General features: G+C 56.9%; 1 pseudogene across 1 annotated transcript; it reads right to left on the bottom strand.

Moving 5' to 3' along the window:
* Positions 1-1,399: 1,399 nt before the first annotated feature.
* Positions 1,400-1,800, bottom strand: LOC309547904 (annotated as a pseudogene). Its single transcript has 2 exons — positions 1,691-1,800; positions 1,400-1,450 (listed from the first exon to the last, which is right to left on the bottom strand). The product of its transcript is annotated as an uncharacterized misc_RNA (transcript).
* Positions 1,801-13,652: the final 11,852 nt, after the last annotated feature.

The following is a 13,652-nucleotide window of genomic DNA, read 5'->3' on the forward strand; positions in this document are numbered from 1 at the left end:
GCTTCCATTAGTGCTATAGAGCCACCCGCTCTCTTTTACTACACTGCTAATGAGAAAAGCCACCACCCCACCGCCTGTCATGGTTTTTGGGCTCTTGCATTCCTCTAGAGCAGGGGTGTCCAACTCAATTTCTTTGTGGGCTGCAACAACATGATGATGGTTGCCCTCAAAGGGCTGGTTGTATCTGTCAGACTAGATGTACAGAGCACCCCCACCCTCCCTTACATCATGGTTCACCCCTTACCTTGTGCTGCTGCCAGGAAGAAGTTAGGGGCAGAGCTGGCAAGCAGAAAGTGCAGGGTTTGGAGGAGGACCAGAGAAGGGCTAGAGGCAGCTGCTGGAGACTGCTGAATACTAAGACTTGTGGGGCAGAGATGAGGGGGCACTGCGGCTGCACAGAGAGGTACAGGATCTGTAGGAGTTCTGTCTTTCCTGCTGCCAACTTCTGAGACAGAGTGGCAGAGACGAGCCTCACCGCGGCTGCACGAAGAAGTGCAGGATCTGTAGGAGGAGTTCTGTCCTCCTCTCTGCTGCTGAGTGCTGAGACGAGGTGGGGTGGAGATGAGGGAAGTGCCGCAGCAGGAGAGGTGTGAGGACCACATGAATTGGACTGGGGGGCTGCATTGGGTGTCAGTGGGAGGAATAGTGTCCCATCATTGGTGTCAATGGGAGGAATAGTGTCCCATCATTGGTGTCAGTGGGGGGAATAGTGTCCCATCATTGGTGTCAGTGGGAGGAATAGTGCCCCATCATTGGTGTCAGTGGGAGGAATAGTGTCCCATCATTGGTGTCAGTGGGAGGAATAGTGCCCCATCATTGGTGTCAGTGGGAGGAATAGTGTCCCATCATTGGTGTCAGTGGGAGGAATAGTGTCCCATCATTGGTGTCAGTGGGAGGAATAGTGCCCCATCATTGGTGTCAGTGGGAGGAATAGTGTCCCATCATTGGTGTCAGTGGGAGGAATAGTGCCCCATCATTGGTGTCAGTGGGAGGAATAGTGTCCCATCATTGGTGTCAGTGGGAGGAATAGTGTCCCATCATTGGTGTCAGTGGGAGGAATAGTGCCCCATCATTGGTGTCAGTGGGAGGAATAGTGCCCCATCATTGGTGTCAGTGGGAGGAATAGTGCCCCATCATTGGTGTCAGTGGGAGGAATAGTGCCCCATCATTGGTATCAGTAGGAGGAATAGTGCCCCATCATTGGTGTCAGTGGGAGGAATAGTGTCCCATCATTGGTGTCAGTGGGAGGAATAGTGTCCCATCATTGGTGTCAGTGGGAGGAATAGTGTCCCATCATTGGTGTCAGTGGGAGGAGTCTCTCTATCTCTCTGTCTCTCCCTCTCTCTCTTCCATCTCTCTCTCTCTCTCCCCCCATCTCTCTCTTCCATCTCTCTCTCCCCCCATCTCTCTCTTCCATCTCTCTCTCCCCCCATCTCTCTCTTCCATCTCTCTCTCTCCCCCATCTCTCTCTTCCCTCTCTCTCTCTCTTTCTCCCCCCGTCTCTCCTCTCTCTCTCTCCCTCTCCCCCTCCCCCATCTCTCCTCTCTTCTCTCTCTCATGTCTCTCCCCCATTTCTCTCTCCCCATCTTTCTCTCTCTCTCCCATCTCTCTCTCTCCCCATCCATCTTTCTCCCACTCTCTCCCCCTCCCCTCCATCTCTCTCTCTCCCCCCATATCTCCTCCATCCATCTCTCTCTCTCCCCCCCATCTCTCTCTCTCTCTTCCCCCATCTCTCTCTCTCCCCCCCCCTCTCTCTCTCTCTCTTCCCTCTCTCTTCCACCACCCCCATATCTCCTCCATCCATTTCTCTCTCTCTCTCTTCCATCTCTCTCTCTCTCTCTTCCATCTCTCTCTCTCCCCCCTCCATATCTCTCTCTCTCCCCCTCCCCATGTCTCTCTCTCTCTCTTCCATCTCTCTCTCCCCCTCATCTCTCTCTCGCTCCCTTATCTCTCTCTCTCTCTTCCCCCATCTCTCTTTCTCTCCCCATCTCTCTCTCTCTCTCCCCCATCTCTCTCTCTCTCCCCCCATCTCTCCTCTCTTCTCTCTTTCTCCCCCCATCTCTCCTCTCTTTTCTCTCTCTCATGTCTCTCCCCCATCTCTCTCTCCCCATCTTTCTCTCTCTCTCCCTTATCTCACTCTCTCCCCATCCATCTTTCTCCCACTCTCTCCCCCTCCCCTCCATCTCTCTCTCTCTCTCTCTCTTCCATCTCTCTCTCTCCCCTCCATATCTCTCTCCCCCATCTGTCTCTCTCTCTCTTCCATCTCTCTCTCTCTTCCCTCTCTCTCTCTTCCATCTCTCTCTCTCTTCCCTCTCTCTCTCTTCCCTCTCTCTCTTCCATCTCTCTCTCTTCCCTCTCTCTCTCTCTTCCATCTCTCTCTCCCCCCCATATCTCTCCCATCTCTCTCTCTCTTCCCTCTCTCTCTCTTCCCTCTCTCTCTCTCTTCCCTCTCTCTCTCTTCCCCCTCTCTCTCTTCCATCTCTCCCTCTCTCCCCCCATATCTCCCCCATCCATCTCTCTCTCTCTCCCCCTCCATATCTCTCTCTCTCCCCATCTCTCTCTCTTCTCTCTCTCTTCTTCCTCTTTCATGTCTCTCCCCCATCTCTCTTTCCCCATCTTTCTCTCTCTCTCCCCCATCTCACTCTTCCATCTCTCCTCCCTTCTCTTTCTCTCTCCCCCCTCCCCTCCCCCATCTCTCATCTCTTCTTCCTCTTTCATGTCTCTCCCCCATCTCTCTTTCCCCATCTTTCTCTCTCTCTCCCCCATCTCACTCTCTCCCCATCCATCTTTCTCCCACTCTCTCCCCCTCCCCTCCATCTCTCTCTCTTCCATCTCTCTCTCTCTCTCTCCCCCCCCATATCTCCCCCATCCATCTCTCTCTCTCTCTCTCTCCCCCCATCTCTCTCTCTCTCACTTCCCTCTCTCTCTTCCATCTTTCTCTCTCTTCCCCATCTCTCTTTCTCCCTCCCCATCTCTCTCTCTCTCCCCCATCTCTCTCTCTCTCCCCATCTCTCTCTCTCTCTCTCCCCATCTCTCTCTCTCTCCCCAATCTCTCTCTCTCCCCCATCTCTCTCTCTACCCCATTTCTCCTCTCTTCTCTCTCTCTCCCCCATCTCTCTCTCTCTCCCCTCTCTCTCTTTCTCCCCATCTCTCTCTTCTCTTCTCTCTCTCCCCATCTCTCCTCTCCTCTCCTCTCTCTCTCTCCCCCTCCCCTCCCCCTCCCCCATCTCTACTCTCTCTCTCATGTCTCTCCCCCATCTCTCTCTCCCCATCTTTCTCTCTCTCTCCCCCATCTCACTCTCTCCCCCTCCATCTTTCTCCCACTCTCTCCCACCCTCTCCCCCTCCCCTCCATCTCTCGCTCTCTCTCTCTCTTCCATCTCTCTCTCTCTCCCCCATCTCTCTCTCTCTCTCTCTCTCTCTCTCTCTCTCTCCCCATCTCTCTCTCTCTCCCCAATCTCTCTCTCTCCCCCATCTCTCTCTCTACCCCATTTCTCCTCTCTTCTCTCTCTCTCCCCCATCTCTCTCTCTCTCTCCTCTCTCTCTTTCTCCCCATCTCTCCTCTCCTCTCCTCTCTCTCTCCCCCTCCCCTCCCCCTCCCCCATCTCTCCTCTCTACTCTCTCTCTCATGTCTCTCCCCCATCTCTCTCTCCCCATATTTCTCTCTCTCCTCCATCTCACTCTCTCCCCCTCCATCTTTCTCCCACTCTCTCCCACCCTCTCCCCCTCCCCTCCATCTCTCGCTCTCTCTCTCTCTCCCCATCTCTCTCTCTCTCTCTTCCCTCTCTCTCTCTTTTCCATCTCTCTCTCTCTCTTCCATCTCTCTCTCTCTCCCCCCTCTCTCTTCCCTCTCTCTCTTCCATCTCTCTCTCTCTTCCATCTCTTTCTCTCTACCCCATTTCTCCTCTCTTCTCTCTCTCTCCCCCATCTCTCGCTCTCTCTCCTCTCTCTCTTTCTCCCCATCTCTCCTCTCCTCTCTCTCTCTCTCCCCCTCCCCTCCCCCTCCCCCATCTCTCCTCTCTACTCTCTCTCTCATGTCTCTCCCCCATCTCTCTCTCCCCATCTTTCTCTCTCTCTCTCCCCCATCTCACTCTCTCCCCCTCCATCTTTCTCCCACTCTCTTCCACCCTCTCCCCCTCCCCTCCATCTCTCGCTCTCTCTCTCTCTTCCATCTCTCTCTCTCCCCATCTCTCTCTCTCCCCCATCTCTCTCTCTCTACCCCATTTCTCCTCTCTTCTCTCTCCCCCCCCCCATCTCTCTCTCTCTCTCCTCTCTCTCTTTCTCCCCATCTCTCCTCTCTACTCTCTCTCCCCATCTCTCCTCTCCTCTCCTCTCTCTCTCCCCCTCCCCTCCCCCTCCCCCATCTCTCCTCTCTACTCTCTCTCTCATGTCTCTCCCCCATCTCTCTCTCCTCCATCTCACTCTCTCCCCCTCCCCTCCATCTCTCGCTCTCTCTCTCTCTTCCATCTCTCTCTCTCCCCATCTCTCTCTCTCCCCCATCTCTCTCTCTCTACCCCATTTCTCCTCTCTTCTCTCTCCCCCCCCATCTCTCTCTCTCTCTCTCTCCTCTCTCTCTTTCTCCCCATCTCTCCTCTCTTCTCTCTCTCCCCATCTCTCCTCTCCTCTCCTCTCCTCTCCTCTCCTCTCCTCTCTCTCTCCCCCTCCCCTCCCCCTCCCCCATCTCTCCTCTCTACTCTCTCTCTCATGTCTCTCCCCCATCTCTCTCTCCCCATCTTTCCTTCTCTCCTCCATCTCACTCTCTCCCCCTCCCCTCCATCTCTCGCTCTCTCTCTCTCTCTTTTCCATCTCTCTCTCTCTCCCCCCTCTCTCTTCTCTCTCTCTCTTCCATCTCTCTCCCCCCCCCAATATCTCCTCCATCCATTTCTCTTTCTCTCTTCCATCCCTCTCTCTCTCCCCCCCCCATATCTCCCCCATCCATCCCTCTCTCTCTCTCTCCCCTCCATATCTCTCTCCCCCCCATCTGTCTCTCTCCCCCTATATCTCCTCCATCCATCTCTCTCTCTCTCTGCCCCCTCATCCTTTTTTCTCTCTCTTCCCCCCCCCCTCATATCTCATTGTCTCTCTGTTGATGTTTTTTATACTTTGTTTCCAGTCTGGTTGCAGTTTTGGGTCTCCCTGTCCCGGTGATGCCCCAGGTTGGGTCTCAGGACATTTACAATGCAGATCAGTCCATACATAATGTATGGAGCCGGGCTAAGTGGAAGGACGTGACCTGCTTATACAGCCAGATCAGCACAATGCCGACTTTCCTGGCTGTCCTCTCGCCTCCCTGACACCCTGACAGCTGCATGGAGGATTGGGGGGATGGGGGGGGGGGTTGTTGTTCGGAGCTCCTATCTCACATCTAATCATATCTGACATTCTCCCCTGTAAGCCAAATTCTGTGTTCTGTACAATTCATAGACCCCCCCCCCCCCCCCCAAACCCACTTTCCATAGAGAGGCCTAAAGCATCACTCCGCTCAGACAGTGCCGGATGGAGAGGATTGGGGGGGACATAAATCTTACAAACACAATAAAAACATAATTACATAAATACAGAAAAAATAAATTATATACAAACACAAAGTATCTTTACTTCAGCATAAAAAACAAACCACATTTTCTGACATAAAACATAAAGAGAACCAAATATACAAAACAACATTTATCTATTATTATTATTATTATTATTATTATTATTATCCTCAACAAAACCCTAACCTCCACCTAAACACCCCCAACCTCCACCTAAACACCCCCCAACCTCCACCTAAACACCCCCCAACCTCCACCTAAACACCCCCCAACCTCCACCTAAACACCCCCCCTAACCTCCACCTAAACACCCCCCCTAACCTCCACCTAAACACCCCCCCAACCTCCACCTAAACACCCCCCCAACCTCCACCTAAACACCCCCAACCTCCACCTAAACACCCCCCAACCTCCACCTAAACACCCCCCCTAACCTCCACCTAAACACCCCCCCTAACCTCCACCTAAAACCCCCCCCAACCTCCACCTAAACACCCCCCTAACCTCCACCTAAACACCCCCCCAACCTCCACCTAAACACCCCCCCAACCTCCACCTAAACACCCAACCAAACTCCACCTAAACACCCCCCTAACCTCCACCTAAACACCCCCCCTAACCTCCACCTAAACACCCCCCCAACCTCCACCTAAACACCCCCCCAACCTCCACCTAAACACCCCCCCTAACCTCCACCTAAACACCCCCCAACCTCCACCTAAACACCCCCCCCCCCTAACCTCCACCTAAACACCCCCCCAACCTCCACCTAAACACCCCCCCTAACCTCCACCTAAACACCCCCCCTAACCTCCACCTAAACACCCCCCCTAACCTCCACCTAAACACCCCCCCAACCTCCACCTAAACATCCCCCCCAACCTCCACCTAAACACCCCCCCAACCTCCACCTAAACATCCCCCCCAACCTCCACCTAAACACCCCCCCCAACCTCCACCTAAACACCCCCCCAACCTCCACCTAAACATCCCCCCCCAACCTCCACCTAAACACCCCCCCAACCTCCACCTAAACATCCCCCCCCTAACCTCCACCTAAACACCCCCCCCTAACCTCCACCTAAACACCCCCCAACCTCCACCTAAACACCCCCCCTAACCTCCACCTAAACACCCCCCAACCTCCACCTAAACACCCCCCCCTAACCTCCACCTAAACACCCCCCAACCTCCACCTAAACATCCCCCCCAACCTCCACCTAAACACCCCCCCAACCTCCACCTAAACATCCCCATCCCAACCTCCACCTAAACACCCCCCCAACCTCCACCTAAACACCCCACCCCCCCAACCTCCACCTAAACATCCCCATCCCAACCTCCACCTAAACACCCCCCCAACCTCCACCTAAACACCCCCCCCCTAAAACTCCACCTAAACACGCCCTAACATCCACCTAAACACCCCCCAACCTCCACCTAAACACCCCCCCCAACCTCCACCTAAATGACCCCCCCCCCAACCTCCACCTAAACACCCCTCAACCTCCACCTAAACACCCCCCCTAACCTCCACCTAAACACCCCCCCAACCTCACCTAAACACCCCCCCCTAAAACTCCACCTAAACACCCCCCCCCCAACCTCCACCTAAACACCCCCCCAACCTCCACCTAAAAACCCCCCAACCTCCACCTAAACACCCCCCCCTAAAACTCCACCTAAACACCCCCCTAACATCCACCTAAACACCCCCCAACCTCCACCTAAACACCCCCCCCAACCTCCACCTAAATGACCCCCCCCCCAACCTCCACCTAAACACCCCCCCCAACCTCCACCTAAACACCCCCCAACCTCCACCTAAACACCCCCCCTAACCTCCACCTAAACACCCCCCCAACCTCCACCTAAACACCCCCCCCCTAAAACTCCACCTAAACACCCCCCCCCAACCTCCACCTAAACACCCCCCTAACATCCACCTAAACACCCCCCAACCTCCACCTAAACACCCCCCCCAATAACCTCCACCTAAACACCCCCCAACCTCCACCTAAACACCCCCCAACCTCCACCTAAACACCCCCCCTAACCTCCACCTAAACACCCCCCCTAACCTCCACCTAAAACACCCCCCCTAACCTCCACCTAAACACCCCCCCAACCTCTACCTAAACACCCCCCCAACCTCCACCTAAACACCCCCCCAACCTCCACCTAAACACCCCCCCCTAACCTCCACCTAAACACCCCCCCAACCTCCACCTAAACACCCCCCCTAACCTCCACCTAAACACCCCCCCTAACCTCCACCTAAACGACCCCCCCCCCCAACCTCCACCTAAACACCCCCCCCCCCAACCTCCACCTAAACACCCCCCCTAACCTCCACCTAAACACCCCCCAACCCCCACCTAAACACCCACCCAACCTCCACCTAAACACCCCCCCCAATAACCTCCACCTAAACACCCCCCCCAACCTCCACCTAAACACCCCCCCAACCTCCACCTAAACACCCCCCCTAACCTCCACCAAAACGACCCCCCCCTAACCTCTACCTAAACGACCCCCCCCCAACCTCCACCTAAACACCCCCCCAACCTCTACCTAAACACCCCCCCAACCCTCATCTAAACGACCCCCCCCCAACCTCCACCTAAACACCCCCCCAACCTCCACCTAAACACCCCCCCTAACCTCCACCTAAACGACCCCCCCCCCAACCTCCACCTAAACGACCCCCCCCAACCTCCACCTAAACACCCCCCCAACCTCCACCTAAACACCCCCCCTAACCTCCACCTAAACACCCCCCCTAACCTCCACCTAAACACCCCCCCTAACCTCCACCTAAACACCCCCCAACCTCCACCTAAACATCCCCCCCAACCTCCACCTAAACACCCCCCCAACCTCCACCTAAACATCCCCCCCCCAACCTCCACCTAAACACCCCCCCCAACCTCCACCTAAACACCCCCCCAACCTCCACCTAAACATCCCCCCCCAACCTCCACCTAAACACCCCCCCCAACCTCCACCTAAACACCCCCCCCTAACCTCCACCTAAACACCCCCCCTAACCTCCACCTAAACACCCCCCCTAACCTCCACCTAAACACCCCCCCAACCTCCACCTAAACACCCCCCCCCTAACCTCCACCTAAACACCCCCCAACCTCCACCTAAACACCCCCCCTAACCTCCACCTAAACACCCCCCCTAACCTCCACCTAAACACCCCCCCAACCTCCACCTAAACACCCCCCCCCCTAACCTCCACCTAAACACCCCCCAACCTCCACCTAAACATCCCCCCCAACCTCCACCTAAACACCCCCCCAACCTCCACCTAAACATCCCCATCCCAACCTCCACCTAAACACCCCCCCCAACCTCCACCTAAACACCCCCCCAACCTCCACCTAAACATCCCCCCCCCAACCTCCACCTAAACACCCCCCCAACCTCCACCTAAACACCCCCCCCCTAAAACTCCACCTAAACACGCCCTAACATCCACCTAAACACCCCCCCAACCTCCACCTAAACACCCCCCCCAACCTCCACCTAAATGACCCCCCCCCCAACCTCCACCTAAACACCCCCCAACCTCCACCAAAACACCCCCCCTAACCTCCACCTAAACACCCCCCCCAACCTCCACCTAAACACCACCCCCCCCCTAAAACTCCACCTAAACACCCCCCCCCCAACCTCCACCTAAACACCCCCCCAACCTCCACCTAAAAACCCCCCAACCTCCACCTAAACACCCCCCCCCTAAAACTCCACCTAAACACCCCCCTAACATCCACCTAAACACCCCCCAACCTCCACCTAAACACCCCCCCAACCTCCACCTAAATGACCCCCCCCCCCAACCTCCACCTAAACACCCCCCAACCTCCACCTAAACACCCCCCCCCAACCTCCACCTAAACACCCCCCAACCTCCACCTAAACACCCCCCCTAACCTCCACCTAAACACCCCCCCAACCTCCACCTAAACACCCCCCCCCTAAAACTCCACCTAAACACCCCCCCCCAACCTCCACCTAAACACCCCCCTAACATCCACCTAAACACCCCCCAACCTCCACCTAAACACCCCCCCCCAATAACCTCTCCACCTAAACACCCACCCCAACCTCCACCTAAACACCCCCCCTAACCTCCACCTAAACACCCCCCCAACCTCTACCTAAACACCCCCCCAACCTCCACCTAAACACCCCCCAACCTCCACCTAAACACCCCCCCCTAACCTCCACCTAAACACCCCCCCAACCTCCACCTAAACACCCCCCCTAACCTCCACCTAAACACCCCCCCTAACCTCCACCTAAACACCCCCCCCAACCTCCACCTAAACACCCCCCCTAACCTCCACCTAAACACCCCCCAACCTCCACCTAAACACCCCCCCAACCTCCACCTAAACACCCCCCCCAATAACCTCCACCTAAACACCCCCCAACCTCCACCTAAACACCCCCCCAACCTCCACCTAAACACCCCCCCTAACCTCCACCAAAACGACCCCCCCCTAACCTCTACCTAAACGACCCCCCCCCCAACCTCCACCTAAACACCCCCCCAACCTCTACCTAAACACCCCCCCAACCCTCATCTAAACGACCCCCCCCAACCTCCACCTAAACACCCCCCCAACCTCCACCTAAACACCCCCCCTAACCTCCACCTAAACGACCCCCCCCCCCCCAACCTCCACCTAAACACCCCCCTAACCTCCACCTAAACTACCCCCCCCAACTTCCACCTAAACACCCCCCCTAACCTCCACCTAAACGACCCCCCCCCCAACCTCCACCTAAACACCCCCCCCCCCTAAAACTCCACCTAAACACCCCCTACCCAACCTCCATCTAAACACCCCCCCTAACCTCCACCTAAACACCCCCCCCCAACCTCCACCTAAACACCCCCCCAACCTCCACCTAAACACCCCCCCCTAACCTCCACCTAAACACCCCCCCCCCAACCTCCACCTAAACATCCCCCCCCCAACCTCCACCTAAACACCCCCCCAACCTCCACCTAAACACCCCTCCAACCTCCACCTAAACATCCCCCCCCCAACCTCCACCTAAACACCCCCCCAACCTCCACCTAAACACCCCTCCAACCTCCACCTAAACACCCCCCCAACCTCCACCTAAACACCCCCCCAACCTCCACCTAAACACCCCCCCCCTAAAACTCCACCTAAACACCCCCCTAACATCCACCTAAACACCCCCCAACCTCCACCTAAACACCCCCCCTAACCTCCACCTAAATGACCCCCCCAACCTCCACCTAAACACCCCCCAACCTCCACCTAAACACCCCCCCTAACCTCCACCTAAACACCCCCCCAACCTCCACCTAAACACCCCCCCTAAAACTCCACCTAAACACCCCCCCCAACCTCCACCTAAACACCCCCCCTAACCTCCACCTAAACACCCCCCCCAACCTCCACCTAAACACCCCCCTAACATCCACCTAAACACCCCCCAACCTCCACCTAAACACCCCCCCCAATAACCTCCACCTAAACACCCCCCCCCCCAACCTCCACCTAAACACCCCCCCTAACCTCCACCTAAACACCCCCCAACCTCTACCTAAACACCCCCCCAACCCCCACCTAAACGACCCCCCCCTAACCTCCACCTAAACACCCCCCCTAACCTCCACCTAAACACCCCCCCAACCTCCACCTAAACACCCCCCCTAACCTCCACCTAAACACCCCCCCCAACCTCCACCTAAACACCCCCCTAAAACTCCACCTAAACACCCCCCCCAACCTCCACCTAAACACCCCCCCTAACCTCCACCTAAACACCCCCCCCCCAACCTCCACCTAAACACCCCCCTAACATCCACCTAAACACCCCCCAACCTCCACCTAAACACCCCCCCCAATAACCTACACCTAAACACCCCCCCAACCTCCACCTAAACACCCCCCCAACCTCCACCTAAACACCCCCCCTAACCTCCACCTAAACGACCCCCCCCAACCTCCACCTAAACACCCCCCCTAACCTCTACCTAAACGACCCCCCCCCCCCAACCTCCACCTAAACACCCCCCCAACCTCTACCTAAACACCCCCCCAACCCTCATCTAAACGACCCCCCCCTAACCTCCACCTAAACACCCACCCCCAACCTCCACCTAAACACCCCCCCAACCTCCACCTAAACACCCCCCCTAACCTCCACCTAAACGACCCCCCCCCCCCAACCTCCACCTAAACACCCCCCCTAACCTCCACCTAAACGACCCCCCCCAACTTCCACCTAAACACCCCCCCTAACCTCCACCTAAACGACCCCCCCCTAACCTCCACCTAAACACCCCCCCCAACCTCCACCTAAACACCCCCCCCCCTAAAACTCCACCTAAACACCCCCTACCCAACCTCCATCTAAACACCCCCCCCTAACCTCCACCTAAACACCCCCCCCCCAACCTCCACCTAAACACCCCCCCAACCTCCACCTAAACACCCCCCCCTAACCTCCACCTAAACACCCCCCAACCTCCACCTAAACATCCCCCCCCCAACCTCCACCTAAACACCCCCCCCAACCTCCACCTAAACACCCCTCCAACCTCCACCTAAACATCCCCCCCCCAACCTCCACCTAAACACCCCCCCAACCTCCACCTAAACACCCCTCCAACCTCCACCTAAACACCCCCCCAACCTCCACCTAAACACCCCCCCAACCTCCACCTAAACACCCCCCCCCTAAAACTCCACCTAAACACCCCCCCTAACATCCACCTAAACACCCCCCAACCTCCACCTAAACACCCCCCCCTAACCTCCACCTAAATGACCCCCCCCCAACCTCCACCTAAACACCCCCCAACCTCCACCTAAACACCCCCCCTAACCTCCACCTAAACACCCCCCCAACCTCCACCTAAACACCCCCCCCTAAAACTCCACCTAAACACCCCCCCCAACCTCCACCTAAACACCCCCCCTAACCTCCACCTAAACACCCCCCCCCCCCCCAACCTCCACCTAAACACCCCCCTAACATCCACCTAAACACCCCCCAACCTCCACCTAAACACCCCCCCCAATAACCTCCACCTAAACACCCCCCCCCAACCTCCACCTAAACACCCCCCCTAACCTCCACCTAAACACCCCCCCAACCTCTACCTAAACACCCCCCCAACCTCCACCTAAACACCCCCCCCAACCTCCACCTAAACACCCCCCCCTAACCTCCACCTAAACACCCCCCCAACCTCTACCTAAACACCCCCCCAACCCCCACCTAAACGACCCCCCCTAACCTCCACCTAAACACCCACCCCCAACCTCCACCTAAACACCCCCCCAACCTCCACCTAAACACCCCCCCTAACCTCCACCTAAACGACCCCCCCCAACCTCCACCTAAACACCCCCCCTAACCTCTACCTAAACGACCCCCCCCCAACCTCCACCTAAACACCCCCCCCAACCCTCATCTAAACGACCCCCCCCCTAACCTCCACCTAAACACCCACCCCCAACCTCCACCTAAACACCCCCCAACCTCCACCTAAACACCCCCCCTAACCTCCACCTAAACGACCCCCCCCCAACCTCCACCTAAACACCCCCCCTAACCTCCACCTAAACGACCCCCCCCAACTTCCACCTAAACACCCCCCCTAACCTCCACCTAAACGACCCCCCCCCTAACCTCCACCTAAACACCCCCCCCAACCTCCACCTAAACACCCCCCCCCCCCTAAAACTCCACCTAAACACCCCCTACCCAACCTCCATCTAAACACCCCCCCCTAACCTCCACCTAAACACCCCCCCCCCAACCTCCACCTAAACACCCCCCCAACCTCCACCTAAACACCCCCCCTAACCTCTACCTAAACACCCCCCCAACCCCCACCTAAACGACCCCCCCCTAACCTCCACCTAAACACCCTCCCCAACCTCCACCTAAACACCCCCCCCCCTAAAACTCCACCTAAACACCCCCTACCCAACCTCCACCTAAACACCCCCCCAACCTCCACCTAAACACCCCCCCCAACCTCCACCTAAACACCCCCCTAACATCCACCTAAACACCCCCCAACCTCCACCTAAACACCCCCCCT

The sequence above is a fragment of the Pelophylax lessonae genome, assembly GCF_965119305.1.
Source record: "Pelophylax lessonae genome assembly, chromosome: 2".
NCBI lineage: Eukaryota > Metazoa > Chordata > Amphibia > Anura > Ranidae > Pelophylax > Pelophylax lessonae.